We start from the raw sequence: 17463 nt of genomic DNA, 5'->3' as shown, positions 1-17463 counted from the left end.
GGGGAAGAAACTTTCCAGGCAGAGGGATGAGCAAGGGCGAAATTTCTTTTTATGCCATGAACTCTGCTCTCTCCCCTTGCCAAAGAATTGTACACTTGTTACTGCTTGTACACTGTACAACGTGTTACTGAAGGAGGAAACAGACAGAACAGGCTCCATCTTGAAAGCAGGACTCCATCTTGGGTCAGACTGTGGACTTTGAGCTATATGCCCAGTATTTACGGAAACGACATACCAACTGGAAAACCAGACCCCCCCCTCCCCCAGAATGGAAGAGCCCCAGGGCTTGTATCTAGACTCTCCATCACCTAAAAGAATACACTAATTATCTGTGTAACCAAATAGAATCATAAATTCTACTATGCTTATTGGGATATGACCACAGGCCTATTAATAATTGTCCACTGTTAACTACCTAGTCGAACAAGGCAATGACAGCCCACTCCAGTACTCTTGCCTGGAAAACCCCTGGACGGAGGAGCCTGGAAGGCTGCAGTCCATGGGGTCGCTGAGGGTCAGACACAACTGAGCGACTTCACTTTCACTTTTCACTTTCATGCATTGGAGAAGGAAATGGCAACCCACTCCAGTGTTCTTGCCTGGAGAATCCCAGGGATGGGGGAGCCTGGTGGGCTGCCGTCTATGGGGTCACACAGAGTCGGACATGACTGAAGTGACTTAGCAGCAGCAACTACCTAGTCGAACACGACTGAACTAAACTGAACTGACTGACTGACTGAACTACCTAGGCCTAAGGCATATGAATCACAGGTTTAAGGCATATGAACCACAGGTTAACTTTGAATGTATCTTTCTTTTCCTTTGTTCAGACTAGTTTCAGAGAATTTGGGGAGTTGGGTTTGAACATATACACTTAGGGTATATAAGATTTTCACAAAAACTTGTCGGGGTCCTTGGCTAAGAGGAGACTCTGCCTTGGGCCCACTGGTGTAATAAACTGCACTCCACTATCTGCATTGTCCTTCTGAGTGCGTTTGTTTCCCGGAACGCGTGGCTACAACATTACCGCTCTGCTCACAGAGGACTGGCTAATCAGTCTATAGATGAAGTGTTGAAGCAAGGAATACGACTTTATTCAGAAAGCCAGCAGACCAAGAAGATGGCAGAATAATGTCTCAAAATAACTATCATCTCGAGGTCTGGATGCCAGATTATTTTACAGATGGGAGTAAGGGTGAAGAAAGTGAAAAGTGACAGTGAAGTCACTCGGTCATGTCCGACTCTTTGCGACCCCATGAACTGCAACACGCCAGGCCTCCCTGTCCATCACCAACTCCCAGAGTCCACCCAAACCCACGTCCATTGAATTGATGATGCCATCCAACCATCTCATCTCTGTCGTCCCCTTCTCCTCCTGCCCTCAATCTTTCCCAGCATCAGGGTCTTTTCCAATGAGTACTGGAGTTTCAGCTTCAACATCAGTCCTTCCAATGAACAACCAGGACTGATCTCCTTTAGGATGGACTGGTTGGATCTCCTTTCAGTCCAAGGTACCCTCAAGAGTCTTCTCCAACACCACAGTTCAAAAACATCAATTCTTCAGTGCTCAGCTTTCTTTATAGTCCAACTCTCACATCCATACATGACTACTGGAAAAACCATAGCCTTGACTAGATGGACCTTTGTTGGCAAAGTAATGTCTCTGCTTTTGAATATACTATCTAGGTTGGTCATAACTTTCCTTCCAAGGAGTAAGCGTCTTTTAATTTCATGGTTGCAATCACCATCTGCAGTGATTTTGGAGCCCCAAAAAATAAAGTCTGACACTGTTTCCCCATCTATTTGCCATGAAGTGATGGGACCAGATGCCATGATCTTCGTCTTCTGAATGTTGAGCTTTAAGCCAACTTTTTCACTCTCCTCTTTCACTTTCAAGAGGCTCTTTAGTTCTTCTTCACTTTCTGCCATAAGGGTGGTATCATCTGCATATCTGAAGTTATTGATATTTCTCCCGATAATCTTGATTCCAGCTTCTGCTTCCTCCAGCCCAGCGTTTCTCATGATGTACTCTGCATATAAGTTAAATAAGCAAGGTGACAATGTACAGCCTTGACATACTCCTTTTTCCTATTTGGAACCAGTCTGTTGTTTCATGTCCAGTTCTAACTGTTGCTTCCTGACCTGCATATAGGTTTCTCAAGAGGCAGGTCAGGTGGGCTGGTATTCCCTTCCTGTAGCCATCCACAAATGGACAGGGTCCTAAACAAAGGCATTTTGGTTTAACATTCAGACAGAGGGGCAGGGTTCCTGAGGCAGGACATTGTGTATGTGTTAGTTGCTCAGTCGTGTCCAACTCTTTTTGACCCCATGGACTATAACCCACCAGGCTCCTCTGTCCATGGAATTCTCCAGGCAAGAATACTGCAGTGGGTAGACATTCCCTTCTCCAGGATATCTTCCCATCCCAGGGATCAAACCTGGGTATCCTGCATTGCAGGCAGATTCTTTGCCATCTGAGTCACCAGGGAAGCCCCTCCATTAGGTATGGACAATGTAATTTTAGTGAACGAAAGCCACAGGAAGCAAAGATTAAAGTAAAAGAAACAGATCCAATATGGAGTCAGTTCTTCCCTGTAACAAATTCACATTCTGAAATGGCACCACAAGTTTATTTTACAGATTCCCACACACATGATAAAATATTCATTAACTCCTACTGTATGACATAGGTGGGAATGTATTTATTTTTATAAAATTGGGATTATCTGTACATTCTGCTCTGTAACCTAACTTTTCACTAGTTTATGATGTTTGGTTTTGGTCTCTTTTTTTTTTAGTAGTGAACATTTGAGAAAATTCTGTTGAAAAGGACTATCCCTGGCCTTTACTGTCCCACAGACCTGCCCTTTAGTAGTGGCCCTTGTCTGCCTGCCTGTCTCTGATGTCAGGGCTGGAAACATCTGACTGGGGCTTGCATGGATTACAGGAGTGGCAAGAAGTCTCTCAGCACTGCGGCTTCTTTTCTCCTGCGATGTATTCACAGCATAGCCAGTCTCAGCTGTCACCTTTAAGAGGGGCTAGGCCATCTGCCCGGAGAAGGCACTGGCACCCCACTCCAGTACTCTTGCCTGGAAAGTCCCGTGGACAGAGGAGCCTGCCTGGTAGGTCGTAGTCCATGGGGTCACTAAGAGCCGGACACGACTGAGTGACTTCACTTTCACTTTTCACTTTTATGCATCGGAGAAGGAAATGGCAACCCACTCCAGTGTTCTTGCCTGGAGAATCCCAGAGATGGGGGAGCCTGATGGGCTGCCATCTCTCGGGTCTCACAGAGCCGGACACGACTGAAGTGACTTAGCAGCAGCATAGCAGCAGCAGCAGGCCGTCTGTCACTGCTGAATTACAGACTCAGGCCACGTGGCTGCCACGTGGTGAAGTCTAGGCCTCTAAGCAGAGTCTTCTCTACTTTGGCCAGATGAGATCCAAGAAGGGACTGGATGAGACCAGGTCTTCTCTCCAGAAGGCTCTCAGGATCAGCTCACTTCAGAGGAATGACAGTATCAAACCGGAAAAGTCCAGGAGAGAATCCGGCTAATGCAGTAAAAAGCCAAGAACTAGGCTTATATCAATATTTATATAAGGCAGAATTAGAGACACTGGTTTCATTACACTAAGGGGATAAAAGGTCAGGGGGAAAAAGGCAGTATATGAATTTGCCTTACTTACACCCACAGCGTTCTATCTTGCGTCCTAATTGGCTGTCCATGACTGACTTTCACTCTCATTTCTTTATTCAAAAATACTCAGTGATTAAAAAAAGAAAGAAAGAAATACAACCATGGGAAAAATCATCATAAAGGATCACCTGCATCCTTAAATGCATCAGTATTTGGCGGGTGAGAAGGGAATATAATGACCAGAAGTGGCTGTTTAAAAAGAAAAAAAGGAAAAATTACAACCAAGCCAAAAATATTCCATGAGCATAACTGAGCTGCCCAATACTATAGCCACAAAAACATAGTACCATGGGTACTAAAATTTAAAGTTAAAATTAAATTGTAAATCAACTCTACTTCAATACAAAAAAAAAAATTTAATGTTATTCACAGGAAAGAAAAAGTGGTTCCAAATAATAGTTGTCTAGTGCCTATCTCTGAAGGAGATCAGCCCTGGGATTTCTTTGGAAGGAATGATGCTAAAGCTGAAACTCCAGTACTTTGGCCACCTCATGGGAAGAGGTGACTCATTGGAAAAGACCCTGATGCTGGAAGGGATTGGGGGCAGGAGGAGAAGGGGACAACAGAGGATGAAATGGCTGGATGGCATCACTGACTCAATGGACATGAGTCTGAGTGAACTCCGGGAATTGGTGATGGACAGGGAGGCCTGGCGTGCTGCGATTCATGGGGTCGCAAAGAGTCGGACACAACTGAGTGACTGAACTGAACTGAACTGAACTAAGTGCCTATCTCATCGGAGAAGGCAATGGCACCCCACTCCAGTACTCTTGCCTGGAAAATCCCATGGACAGAGGAGCCTGGTGGGCTGCAGTCCATGGGGTCGCCAAGGGTCGGACACGACTGAGCGACTTCATTTTCACTTTTCACTTTCATACGTTGGAGAAGGAAATGGCAGCCCACTCCAGTGTTCTTGCTTGGAGAATCCCAGGGACAGGGGAGCCTGGTGGGCTGCCGTCTGTGGGGTCACACAGAGTCGGACACGACTGAAGCGACTTAGCAGCAGCAGTAGCATACCTTCTTTTTCTCTAAAGAAAAAAACAGTGTTTCACAGCCCAACAGATTCTAAGAAACAACAGGGCAGGAAAAAAATCCTGACAATTACTCTTAAATACCAAGATCTTAAAGCTCACGGTCTGGCTTTCTAACAAACAGACCCACCCAGAAGAAGCACCCCCACCACACACACAGTTAGAATTAAATTCAATTTAAAAATCAGTTCTTCACTTGCACTAGCCACATTTCAGGTGCTCAATAACCACAAGTGGCTGGGGACTAGGAGATGGTACAGAGAAGATACAGAACACTACCATCATAGAAGAATGTCTTATTGTAGCAGTATGTTAGACGCTGTGTTGACACAAGCAATCAATTCAAGTGGGATCAATAAGCCACTGCCCACATAGAACTCCCAATCAAGTGAGAAAGACAAGAAAATGAAAAATTACTCTAGATGGTGGAAACTGTGGGGGCTTTGCAAGCACAAAGGAAAGACGGATAACTCAGTCTGGAGGAAGAGAGGTATGGTGGGGAAGACTTGTGGGCAGAGAGGGAGATGGCCTTTAAGCTGAGGATAGTGAGGCAGACAGAGACAGGTGATCAATGTAAGGACTGTGGACAGAAGGGACACCTGTGAAAGGATTCACAAGTGACAGCTGAATAAGCCGGGGAGCTGCAAGTGGTTTCAACCACTGAAGCATATAGTATGGTTGGTAGAGGTTGAAGTTGAGATTCAAAGATAAAGTATATTCCAAACCTTACAGAACCTGATGAAGGAATTTGGATATTAGTTATCTTTTGTGTGGGCTTCCCTGGTGGCTCAGAGGTTAAAGTGTCTGCCTGGAATGCGGGAGACCCGGGTTTGGGGCCTTGGTCAGGAAGATCCCCTGGAGAAGGAAATGGCAACCCACTCCAGTACTCTCGCCTGGAAAATCCCATGGAGGGAGGAGCCTGGTAGGCTACAGTCTTTTGTGTATAATAAACCATCCCAAAGCTTCAGTTCAGTTCAGTTCATTTCAGTCGCTCAGTCGTGTCCGACTCTTTGTGACCCCATGAATCGCAGCACGCCAGGCCTCCCTGTCCATCACCAACTCCTGGAGTTCACTCAGACTCATGTCCATTGAGTCAGTGATGCCATCCAGCCATCTCATCCTCTGTCGTCCCCTTCTCCTCCTGCCCCCAATCCCTCCCATCATCAGAGTCTTTTCCAATGAGTCAACTCTTCGCATGAGGTGGCCAAAGTACTGGAGCTTCAGCTTTAGCATCATTCCTTCCAAAGAAATCCCACGGTTGATCTCCTTCAGAATGGACTGGTTGGATCTCTTTGCACTCCAAGGGACTCTCAAGAGTCTTCTCCAACACCACACTTCAAAAGCATCAATTTTTCGGCGCTCAGCCTTCTTCACAGTCCAACTCTCACATCCAGACATGACCACTGGAAAAACCATAGCCTTGACTAGGCGGACCTTAGTCGGCAAAGTAATGTCTCTGCTTTTGAATATACTATATAGGTTGGTCATAACTTTTCTTCCAAGGAGTAAGCGTCTTTTAATTTCATGGCTGCAGTCACCATCTGCAGTGATTTTGGAGCCCCCAAAAATAAAGTCTGACACTGTTTCCACTGTTTCCCCATCTATTTCCCATGAAGTGATGGGACCAGATGCCGTGATCTTCATTTTCTGAATGTTGAGCTTTAAGCCAACTTTTTCACTCTCCTCTTTCACTTTCATCAAGAGGCTCTTTAGTTCCTCCTCACTTTCTGCCATGAGGGTGGTGTCATCTGCATATCTGAGGTTATTGATATTTCTCCTGGCAATCTTGATTCCAGCTTGTGTAACAGCTGTTTATTTGCTCACAGTTCTTGGGATGGCAAATTGGGCTGAGCTCAGCTGGGCTGTTTTTCTGTTTACTCGTGTGCTTGCAGTTATGTGATTGCTCAGCTGGGTCTCATTGGTCTAAAATAGCCTCACTCAGGGACGTCCCTGGTGGTTCAGTGGTTAAGACTTTGCACCTCCACAAGGTAGAGGGCACAAGTTCTGTTCTTGATCAGATAACTAAGATCCCACATGCTGTGTGGTGCACAGAAAAAAAAATTTTTTTTAATTAAAATAGTCTCAGTCATACAGCTGGCATTTGGTGCTATCTATTGGATGGTCCATGTGTGTTAAACAGGCTAGCTTGGGCTTCTTCCTGTGGTGGCAGTGTTTCAAGAAGGTGAGAGCAGAAACTACTTGGCCTTTTGAGGCATAAACTCACCAAATGAGTTTCAAGGCCGGCTCTGATAGGAGAAGCTACAAAGAACTTGTGGCCATTTTTAATCTATCACACTGGGATGATGTTGGCCTGAAGCAGGGTGGTGGGTAGAAAGAAGCGGAGAGATTTTTGTTTTTTGGATATTTAGGAGCCAGAATTGAGAAGTCTTGAGGATTGTTCTGGAACACAGAGGAGAGGGTGAAATTACAAATGACTCCTAGATCCTTTGGCTTAGGTGATTGATGAATGGTGGTGCCCAGTACTCAGAAAAGAGGAAGAACAGGTTTGGAGGGGAGATAATGTTTCCAGTGTGAGTCATGTCAAGGATGAAATGTCTTTTAGACATCTAGGTGGAAGTAGGCAGGAAGCAGGTGGATATGCAGATCTAAGGAGAAGTCTGGCTAGAGATACCAGTTTGGGAATTTCTGGTGCCTTCGGCCTAAGGCAGCTTCCAGGGGGTCTGCAGACTCAGAACTGGAACATATTACCAGGCAGGGAGGGATCTGGTAAGTCAACTCTGTAGCTGCGCTAAGCCTAACCTAGTATCCCAGGCAAAATAGTCAGTCTCTCCTGGTTGAAAGTTGCCAGGCTGTTATAAGAAAGAGAGATTAAGTTTCTAGGCAGAGTCCTTGGCTCTGAACTAAGATTAATGTTGTAAATGGCAAGAAGGCAGATCCCAGCTCCTGTCAGGAGGAAGTCTCCTAACAACAGACCACTAACTGATAAACTAATGAATGTATCATCACTGAGGGAGCATTAACAGAGGCTAGAGGAACTGTGATGCAGAGGCTTGGAGGGGATTCCCTCTCTGGGTCCAACGATAGACCTCCATGGCCAGCCCTGACACTCTATGAAGGTAAATTTCCCTCGCCATCTCTGATCCTACAGATACCTAACTTTCAGAAACTGCACGAGTCTTCATTGAAGGCAGTTCTGCTCGGAGACCAGCACTGCAAGAGGCACCTATTAGGGTGCAAAAGAAATGTTGCCTAGGGTCCTTGCCATTCATTCATTTATTCATTCATTCAACACACATTCAACAAGCCACTAGCAAATCCTGTGTTCTGTACTAGGAACAGAGACATGAAAGGACTCTAATCTAGAAGAAATTCAACTACAACTACAAAAGCTGTCTTGTGGCTGATGTTAGTTTCTAGAACCGTCTTCCCATTGGATCTCAAGAAGTACTCCAGGGTCTCCTTGCTATGGTGTTGGGCTGTAAAGTTTTGATGAAAGAAAGAAAGAAAGGAATAGGGGTGTCTGAGACCTGGAGAAATGTACAAGGGAGGGATCTCTGCCTGAGTGGAATCAGGGAAAAGAAATAAAGCAACAGCCATATCTGAATGAATAGTTAAAAAGACATTTATTAAATGCTTCCTCAGTGGCTATTACAGTGATACATGGTTTCCTTGTATAATACAGATTCTCTGGCATTGGTGGTCTTGTACACATCAGTCCTATTTTCTGGAACCTCCTCCACGGACTGTCGCAGTAAGAAGGCGGCGGGACTCTCTCGGCTCTACCCCAGGGAGACGTCAGGCGAGCGGAACCCGGGTTCGGTGGCTGGCGAGGGCGCCCGGAGGGTTTTCTCAGGACTCCAGACCTAGCGACGCGCGCTTCGTTGCTAAGGGCGGAGGCGCCGGAGGCTGCGGAGCCTGGAGGCTGTGGACGCCGTCGGGTTCGGCGTCCTCGTTGGGCCTCAGCTCCCGGCCCGGCCGGCCCGCCGGTGGGTATGGAGCCCGAGGCGGGAGGAAAGGGTGCAGCTGGCGGGAGGGGAAGTGGGAACCCTCGTGCTCTCCGAGCCGAACCCGCCTGACGGGCCAAAGCGGGGAGGGGGTTCCCGGGGCCCGCCTTGGGTTGGGTGGCCTTATATCCAGTCTTGGGTGAACACCCCTCCATCCATTCCCACCACCCCGGCCCAGCCTCATCAAAAATAAGCTTTGGGCAAACGTTTAGAAGAGGCGCAGGGCATTTGTGTAATCTGAAAGGAAAAACTGCGCCGTTTGTCGCCACAATTTGGGGCAACCTTGGGAGTTCTGACGTAGTGCTGATTCCCTAAATGAGCTTTGGTTTTAGATTCCTTGGTCTTCCAGAGTGTAGTTTAGATGAATGCAGAAGGAGATTTGGGGAGAAGGAGAGGGCTATGAAATCATCATTTACATGAACAGTGGACCAGGAGTCCAGCTGAATAAGATCCAGTGCCCCAGCTTCACCCCTTTGTGACCTTCAGAAATGGAAAAAAGTGAAAGTGTTAGTCACTCTGTGACCCAGTGGACTGCCGCCCAAGCTCCTCTGTCTGTGGAATTCTCCAGGCAACAATACTGGAGTGCTTTGCCATTCTCTTCTCCAGGGGATCTAACTGACCCTGGGATCAAACCCGGGTCTTGTGCATTGCAGGCAGATTCCTTACCGTCTGAGCCTCCAGTCCCAGTTTCTTCATGGAAAGTGACAGGTGGAAATATTCTGGAGTGTACCAAGGAATGTTGCCCTGGAAGGTTAAAAGAGAATTCTCTGAATTATGCTTAGAGTGACCATTGAGGGGCTTTCCTGGCAGTTCACTGGTTAAGGTTTCATGCTTCCACTGCAGGGGGCACAGGTCGGATCCCTGGTGAGGGTACTAAGATTCCACATGATCCACGGTGAGGCCAAAAAATTAAATAAGATAAAAATTTAAAAATAGAGTGACCACTGAGGATCTTAAAGGCCTTTGGAGAGTAGCTTGGGGCAGAAATGGTTCCTAGGATTCAGATTTAGGCCTGATTCAACCTGGAACCAAGTCCTCTGTAGTGTTTCTAGTGCTGATATGTGGAATGGGTCAGAGTAACTGCTACCTGGAAAATCTGTTATTGGACAGTATTAAAGGACCCAAATATTGTTGGGGGCTTCCCAGGTGGCACTAGTAGTAAAGAACCCCCCTGCCAATTCAGGAGATGTAAGAGATATGCCTTTGATCCCTGGGTTGGAAAGATCTTCTGGAGGGGAACATGGCAACCCACTCCAGTATTCTTGCCTGGAGAATCCCATGGATTGAGGAGCCTTGTGGTCTGTGGTCCACGGGGTTGCAAAGAGTCAAACACACCTGAAGCAATTTAGCATGTATGCACATATTGTTCAGTTCAGTTCAGTCGCTCAGTCGTGTCCGACTCTTTGCGACCCCATGAATCGCAGCACGCCAGGCCTCCTTGTCCATCACCATCTCCCGGAGTTCACTCAGACTCACGTCCATCAAGTCCGTGATGCCATCCAGCTATCTCATCCTCGGTCATCCCCTTCTCCTCCTGCCCCCAATCCCTCCCAGCATCAGAGTCTTTTCCAATGAGTCAACTCTTCTCATGAGGTGTCCAAAGTACTGGAGCTTCAGCTTTAGCATCATTCCTTCCAAAGAAATCCCAGGGCTGATCTCCTTCAGAATGGACTGGTTGGATCTCCTTGCACTCCAAGGGACCTTCAAGAGTCTTCTCCAACACCACAGTTCAAAAGCATCAATTCTTCAGTGCTCAGCCTTCTTCACAGTCCCACTCTCACGTCTATACATGATCACAGGAAAAACCATAGCTTTGACTAGACGGACCTTAGTCGGCAAAGTAATGTCTCTGCTTTTGAATATACTATCTAGGTTGGTCATAACTTTCCTTCCAAGAAGTAAGTGTCTTTTAATTTCATGGCTGCAATCACCATCTGCAGTGATTTTGGAGCCCCCCAAAATTAAGTCTGACACTGTTTCTACTGTTTCCCCATCTATTTCCCATGAAGTGATGGGACCAGATGCCATGATCTTCGTTTTCTGAATGTTGAGCTTTAAGCCAACTTTTTCACTCTCCTCTTTCACTTTCATCAAGAGGCTTTTTAGTTCCTCTTCACTTTCTGCCATGAGGGTGGTGTCATTTGCATATCTGAGGTTATTGATATTTCTCCCGGCAATCTTGATTCCAGCTTGTGTTTCTTCCAGTCCAGCGTTTCTCATGATGTACTCTGCATATAAGTTAAAAAAGCAGGGTGACAATATACAGCCTTGACGTACTCCTTTTCCTATTTGGAACCAGTCTGTTGTTCCATGTCCAGTTCTAACTGTTGCTTCCTGACCTGCATACAGATTTCTCAAGAGGCAGGTTAGGTGGTCTGGTATTCCCATCTCTTTCAGAATTTTCCACAGTTGATTGTGATCCACACAGTCAAAGGCTTTGGCACAGTCAATAAAGCAGAAATAGATGTTTTTCTGGAACTCTCTTGCTTTTTCCATGATCCAGCGGATGTTGGCAATTTGATCTCTGGTTCCTCTGCCTTTTCTAAAACCAGCTTGAACGTCACGGAGTTCACGGTTCACGTATTGCTGAAGTCTGGCTTGGAGAATTTTGAGCATTACTTTACTAGCATGTGAGATGGTCCTTAAAAAAAAGCTTGCCAAGCAGACTCTCCCACCTTATATTTCATTCATTCATTCATTCAAGAGATATTTGCCTTGTACCTGTTTTCCTAGGCCTTGCTCAAAGTGCAAATACAAAAATGAAGAAGACATTTTCCTTTTTCTCAAGTATACTGCTGCTGCTAAGCTGCTAAGTCACTTTAGTCATGTCTGACTCTGTGCCACCCCATAGACGGCAGCCCACCAGGCTCTGCTGTCCCTGGGATTCTCCAGGCAAGAACACTGGAGTGGGTTGCCATTTCCTTCTCCAATGCATGAAAGTGAAAAGTGAAAGTGAAGTTGCTCAGTCGTGTCCGACCCTCAGCGACCCCATGGACTGCAGCCTTCCAGGCTCCTCCGTCCATGGGATTTTCCAGGCAAGAGTCCTGGAGAGGGGTCCCATTGCCTTCTCCACAAGTATACTGCAGGTTCACTATATAAACTATGGCAGATTACTTGAATAGTGTTTTCATTTCTTAGTCTACAGCAACATGGACATTATCCAAGTACATATTCTTTGTTCTCAAGATTTTAAATCGCCTTGCTATATCATACCTGGGCTTCCCGGGTGGTGCAGTGGTAAAGCATCCTCCTGCAGTGCAGAAGGCACAAGAGACGCAGATTCAATCCCTGGGTCAAAAAGATTCCCCTGGAGAAGGATGGCAACCCACTCCAGTATTCTCGACTGGAAAATTCCATGGACAGAGGAGCCTGGCAGGCTACAGTCAGTGGGGATGCAAAGAGTCAAGACAACTGAGCGAGTGGGAGCATCCCTTCCTTTCATATAATATCTAACATAATGAATTCTTAGCCTTAGTGTGATCAGTCACTCTGGTCAGGAGACATAATTGGCTTCAGTTTAATATACTCCAGACTCACTTTCAAATGTGTATATTTTCTGTGTATATTTGTAATGTATGTTTAATATGTGTGTATTAAGAGTAGAATTAATAATAGTGAAAATTGCCACTTTTAGCATTGCTATCTCTGTCAATCCAGTAACCATTCGGGTAGTCATCATTTGTTACTAACAATCTGCAGCTCGAACCAAGAGCTTGAAATGCACTAGCTTTTGCAGAGATGCAGTATAGTAAGCTGGTAGGGAGCAAAGCCCCTGGAGTCCAAATGCCTATACTTAAGTTTCAGCTAGGACGCTTACTTGCAACTTATGTGTAAACTTGGACAAGTAATTTAACATCTCTGTGCCTGACTTTTCTCATCTGCAAAATGAAGATAGTAACAACGTCTATCTCAGAGGCTTGTGGAATAGATTAAATGAGTTAAATATAAAGCACTTTTAAAAGTCCTCGGCATATTTTAAGTGCTGTTTTAAAAAATATTTATTTATTTGTTTGTTTGGGTTTCCCGGGTGGCTCAGTGGAAAAGAATCCCCCTGTGATGCAGGAGACTTGGGTTTGGTCCCTGGGTCAGGAAGATCCCCTGGAGGAGGATGGCAACCCACTCCAGTATTCTTGCCTGGAAAATCCCATGGACAGAGGAGCCTAGCAGGTTGTAGTCCGTAGGGTCGCTAAGAGTCAGACCCAACCTAGCTACTAACCAAGAGCAACAGCAAATTTATTTGGTTGCACTGGGTCTTAGTTTTGGCACACGGGATCTTTAGTTGCAGTGTGTGAGATCTGGTTCCCTGACCAGGGATGAAATCCTGGCTCTCTGCATTGGGAGCTCGGAGTCTTAGTCATTGGACCACCAGAGATGTCTCTAAGTGCAATTTTTAATCTTCACAGAAGCTGAATGATAGCATTATTATCCTACTTTACACACAGGAAACTGAGACTTAGAGAGGTTCAGGAACTTGCTCTAGACTGAACAAAGCAGAACTATAATTCAGACCTAGGCCTCATTTCAAGGCTGATGTGCCTAATGAAATATTATTCTGACTATTTTGTGCTGCTCTTAATAATTAGAATAAGATCAATCAATAATTAGAGTTTATTTGAATTCTTAAAATTTAGTTGTTAAAATGCAGTAAAGCTGTTTCTTCTTTGTAGATGTTTATAGTGGAAATTCTGGGCTAGAAGTCAAGAGCTCTACCTAGTTAGAATTTTGAGCAGATGATATTTCTGCCCATATTCTTCAGATCTTTAAATAAAGAGTTTATATGTGATGATTTTGAGAAACTGTTTCTACTTAAAGTAATATTTTAAAAATTCATACTTAAAGTATTATTTTAAACCGGAGAATTTGCCTTTCTTACAGAAACAGTAAGCTTGGAAGTAAGCAATCACTCCTGAAGATTTTTGATGAGTGAAAATATTACTATGAGTAAAATAAAAATATTTAATGAGTTTAAATATATCCTATTTTGCACATTTAAAAATAGTTGTATAGTTAACATTATGGTATAGTTTCCCCAAGTATTGGAAATGTGCAAGTTATAAAATCTTTGAATTTTGCAAGATAAATCTTTGTGAGGGGAAATGACACTTAACAATCTCTTTAAAACAGTTTCTTATTTACCTTGTAAATCTCCTTTCAGTACAAACATGCTTAGAGAAGAGATTAATCTGATTGTCTTTTCACTAATAACAGAGATTAGGAAGTGGCTGCCTGAACTATTTTCCAAAGGATAGCTTTACAAAGCAGCAGCTCACCAAGTTTACAAAGTTTACAACTTTAGAAATACGGCAGCTCACCAAGAAGATCCCACTGGTTTGGGCGTAAGTAATTCTAAAGATTTTCTTTTCCTTAGATTGTCCCATGAATATGCTTCAGATAGAAGTATGGCTGTCAGAAGACACCAACTAAAGATCCAATCAGTTTTAAGCAGAGTCAATCCATTTATAGCATCAGTGACCTAGATCTGTGGGTGGCATCTGTCCTTAGTTTGGTGGCAGTGTTCAAAAATGGGTTAGGTTGGCGGATAGGAAGCCCTGCAATCTCTTATCTAACTATAACAGTACAACACTGCAAGCTTTTTGAAAACTATCTTGGAATTTTTCCTGGGGGCATATTTGTGGTAACTGAAAAACTAGATTCCCCTCTTGCTGGGTGTCAAGCCAAAAAGACACAACCAAGCCAAAGAGCAGAAGAAAGGATTTAGAACTTGCAGCAAGTTGGGAGAACAGGGATATTTGCCCAAACTGTGTCTCGGAACAGCAAAACTGGAGAAGTTTTAAGATAAGAGTGCATGCATATATATGAAAGGGCTCGGGTGGTGTATGCATATTCATAAGGGGCTTGAGTAGAGCAGAGTTCAGCCTAGATTTGGGACACAGGTTGTCAAAGTCACAGCTTTAGTTGATTAAGTCACCAAGGTCAGCAGAGGTCAGCATCATCATTTCTTAAGTACCAGATAGTCTTGTGGTTCGGAGAAGGCAATGGCACCGCACTCCAGTACTCTTGCCTGGAAAATCCCATGGATGGAGGAGCCTGGTGGGCGACAGTCCATGGGGTCGCACAGAGTTGGACACAACTGAAGAGACTTAGCAGCAGCAGCAGCAGCAGCAGCAGCAGTCTTGTGATTGAGTGTTTGAGGGTGTTTGGATCCTGCACTGTAGCTCAAGAATGTGCCTCTTGCTATCCTGTGCCTTCAAAAGAGAACCGGGAGTCCTTTTTTAAAAACTTTAAACGTTATCTAGTATTTCAGCTCTGCTGGGTCTTTGTTGCTGCACAGGCTTTCTCTGCTTGGGGTGTGTGGGCTTCTCATTGCAGTAGCTTCTCTTGTTGCAGAGTACAGCTTCTACTGGGCTTCAGTAGTCACGGCTCCCAGGCTCTAAGGCACAGCCTCAGTAGTTGCGATGCACAGGTTTAGTTGCTCCGTGGCATGTGGGATCTTCCTGCACCAAGGATCAAACCTGTGTTCCCTGCATTGGCAGGGGAATTCTTTACACCTGAGCCACCAGGGAAGCCACAGAACTGGGAATGTTTACAATTGATTTATCATCTCCCTGGAGAAGGAAATGGCAACTCACTCCAGTATTCTTGCCTGGAAAATCCAATGGATGGAGGAGTCTGGGAGGCTACAGTCCATGGGGTCACAAAGAGTCGAACACAACTGAGCGACTTCACTTGATGTGGTCAAGAGCAAGCCTTCTGGCCAGGCTTAGATCACAAAATGTCTAGGCCTATAATGGTTCTCTTATGTCAAAGAAGTTCCATCTGGTTCTCTTTCTCTGGGAACCCTCTGGTCTATCTGGCAGCACTTGTGCTTGTCACAGAGAACTCTACAGTGTCTGAATTAGAGGAGCCCTTCAGTTCAGTTCAGGTGCTCAGTTGTGTCTGAGTCTTTGCGACCCCATGAGCCTCAGCACGCCAGGCCTCCCTGTCCATCACCAACTCCCGGAGTTCACCCAAACCCATGTCCATTGAGTCGGTGATGCCATCCAACCATCTCATCCTCTGTCATCCCCTTCTCCTCCTGCCCTCAATCTTTCCCAGCATCAGGGTCTTTTCCAGTGAGTCAGCTCTTCACATCAGTTGGCCAAAGGATTGGAGTTTCAGCTTTAGCTTCAGTCCTTCCAAAGAACACCCAGGACTGATCTCCTTTATTATTTTTTTTTCTTTTTTTTTTCCCTGATCGCCTTTAGAATGGACTGGTTGGATCTCCTTGCAGTCCAAGGGACCCTCAAGAGTCTTCACCAACACCACAGTTCAAAAGCATCAATTCTGCTGCACTCAGCATTTTTTATAGTCCAGCTCTCACATCCAGAGGCCTTAGGTTTGCTATTTCACAACACATGTGTTTGTCATATCGTGCAAGCTGCTTGAAGTACAGAGAAGGATATGAGAGTCCCTCTTCTTATGGAGCATACAGTCTGCTAGTAATCTTGGAGTCTGGTGTCCGTGTTTATACATTAGAGGGGAGGCTGAGGCACAGTGTGGAGGATCGAGGAGCTCCATGACACATGACACACGTGAGATGAGGCAGGCCTGGTGCCAGAGCCCAGAGCTCTTGATGCCGCTCGTCGTGTTCTTTCCACTGCATTTGCTTCTGTTCCTTGTCAACTTAGAGAATATTCACCACCTAAAAGTTGAGAGTTAGGTTTTATTCGGTAGGAGTTTGTAGGACTTCATGCTTGGGAGGCGACATCTCAAGTAATCCCAAGAAATCTATTCCAAGGAGGCGAGGGGGTGAGCTCGGATATGTAGGAGTTTTGCAATAAAGGGCAGGTAGTCTGAACATCAAAAACTTATTGTTAATTAAAGAAAACCACACACACAGACAACAACAGAAAAGGAAACCAGATGCATCAAGTTAGGGAATTTAGCACTTTTCTATGTATGGGAAGATGCGAGAGTCTGGGCTCGCTGAAATCATTCCTTTGATCTGCAGATTCTTTTCATATCCTGAATCTCCTCAGGACTCACCAGCTCACCATAGTGTGTGGCTGCAACTCCTGATGACTGTGACACCCTTTGTTTACTGATATGGCAGGAAATAGTCCGTTTCTCACTGGTTACCTGTTCTTTTCAGGAGGTCAATTCTGGCAGCTTTCAAATGTAGGCTGAAATTCTTCTGGAAAACCGTGGTGGGTTTTTGTTGGTTTTTTTTAAGTGTTTTGTTTTTTTGTTTTCATCTATTTTGTTGAAGTATAGTTGATTTACAATGTTGTGTTTATTTCTGCTATACAGTAAAGTGATTGTTATACATATATATATACACACACGTTCTTTTTCATTCTGGTTTATCACAGAATGTCGACTATAGTTTGCTGTGCGATACAGCAGGACCTTGTTGTTCATCCATTCTGTATGTCATCGTTTGCATCTGCTAGTCCCAAACTCCCAGTCCCTCCCTCCCCCTCGCCCCCTTGGCAGCCACAAGTCTGTTCTCTGTGTCTGTCAGTCTATTTCTGTTTTGCAGGTAGGTTCATTTCTGCCATATTCTGGATTCCATGTATGATGATAACATATGGGATCACTTCCTCTTTCTGACTCACTTCCCTAAGTGTGATCATCTCTGCTTGCATTCACACTGCTGCAGGCAGCATTACTTCATTCTTCTTCATGGCTGAGTAATATTCCGTGTATATATATGTACTACATCACCCTGATGCATTCATATGTCAGTGGGCATTTAGGTTGTTTTTATGTCTTGGCTGTTATAAATAAATAGTGCTGCCATGAACACTGGGGTAACTTATATTTGCA

This window comes from Budorcas taxicolor, chromosome 8, assembly GCF_023091745.1.
Source record: "Budorcas taxicolor isolate Tak-1 chromosome 8, Takin1.1, whole genome shotgun sequence".
In the NCBI taxonomy this organism is placed as follows: Eukaryota; Metazoa; Chordata; class Mammalia; order Artiodactyla; family Bovidae; genus Budorcas; species Budorcas taxicolor.
This window is presented reverse-complemented; position numbering follows the sequence as displayed.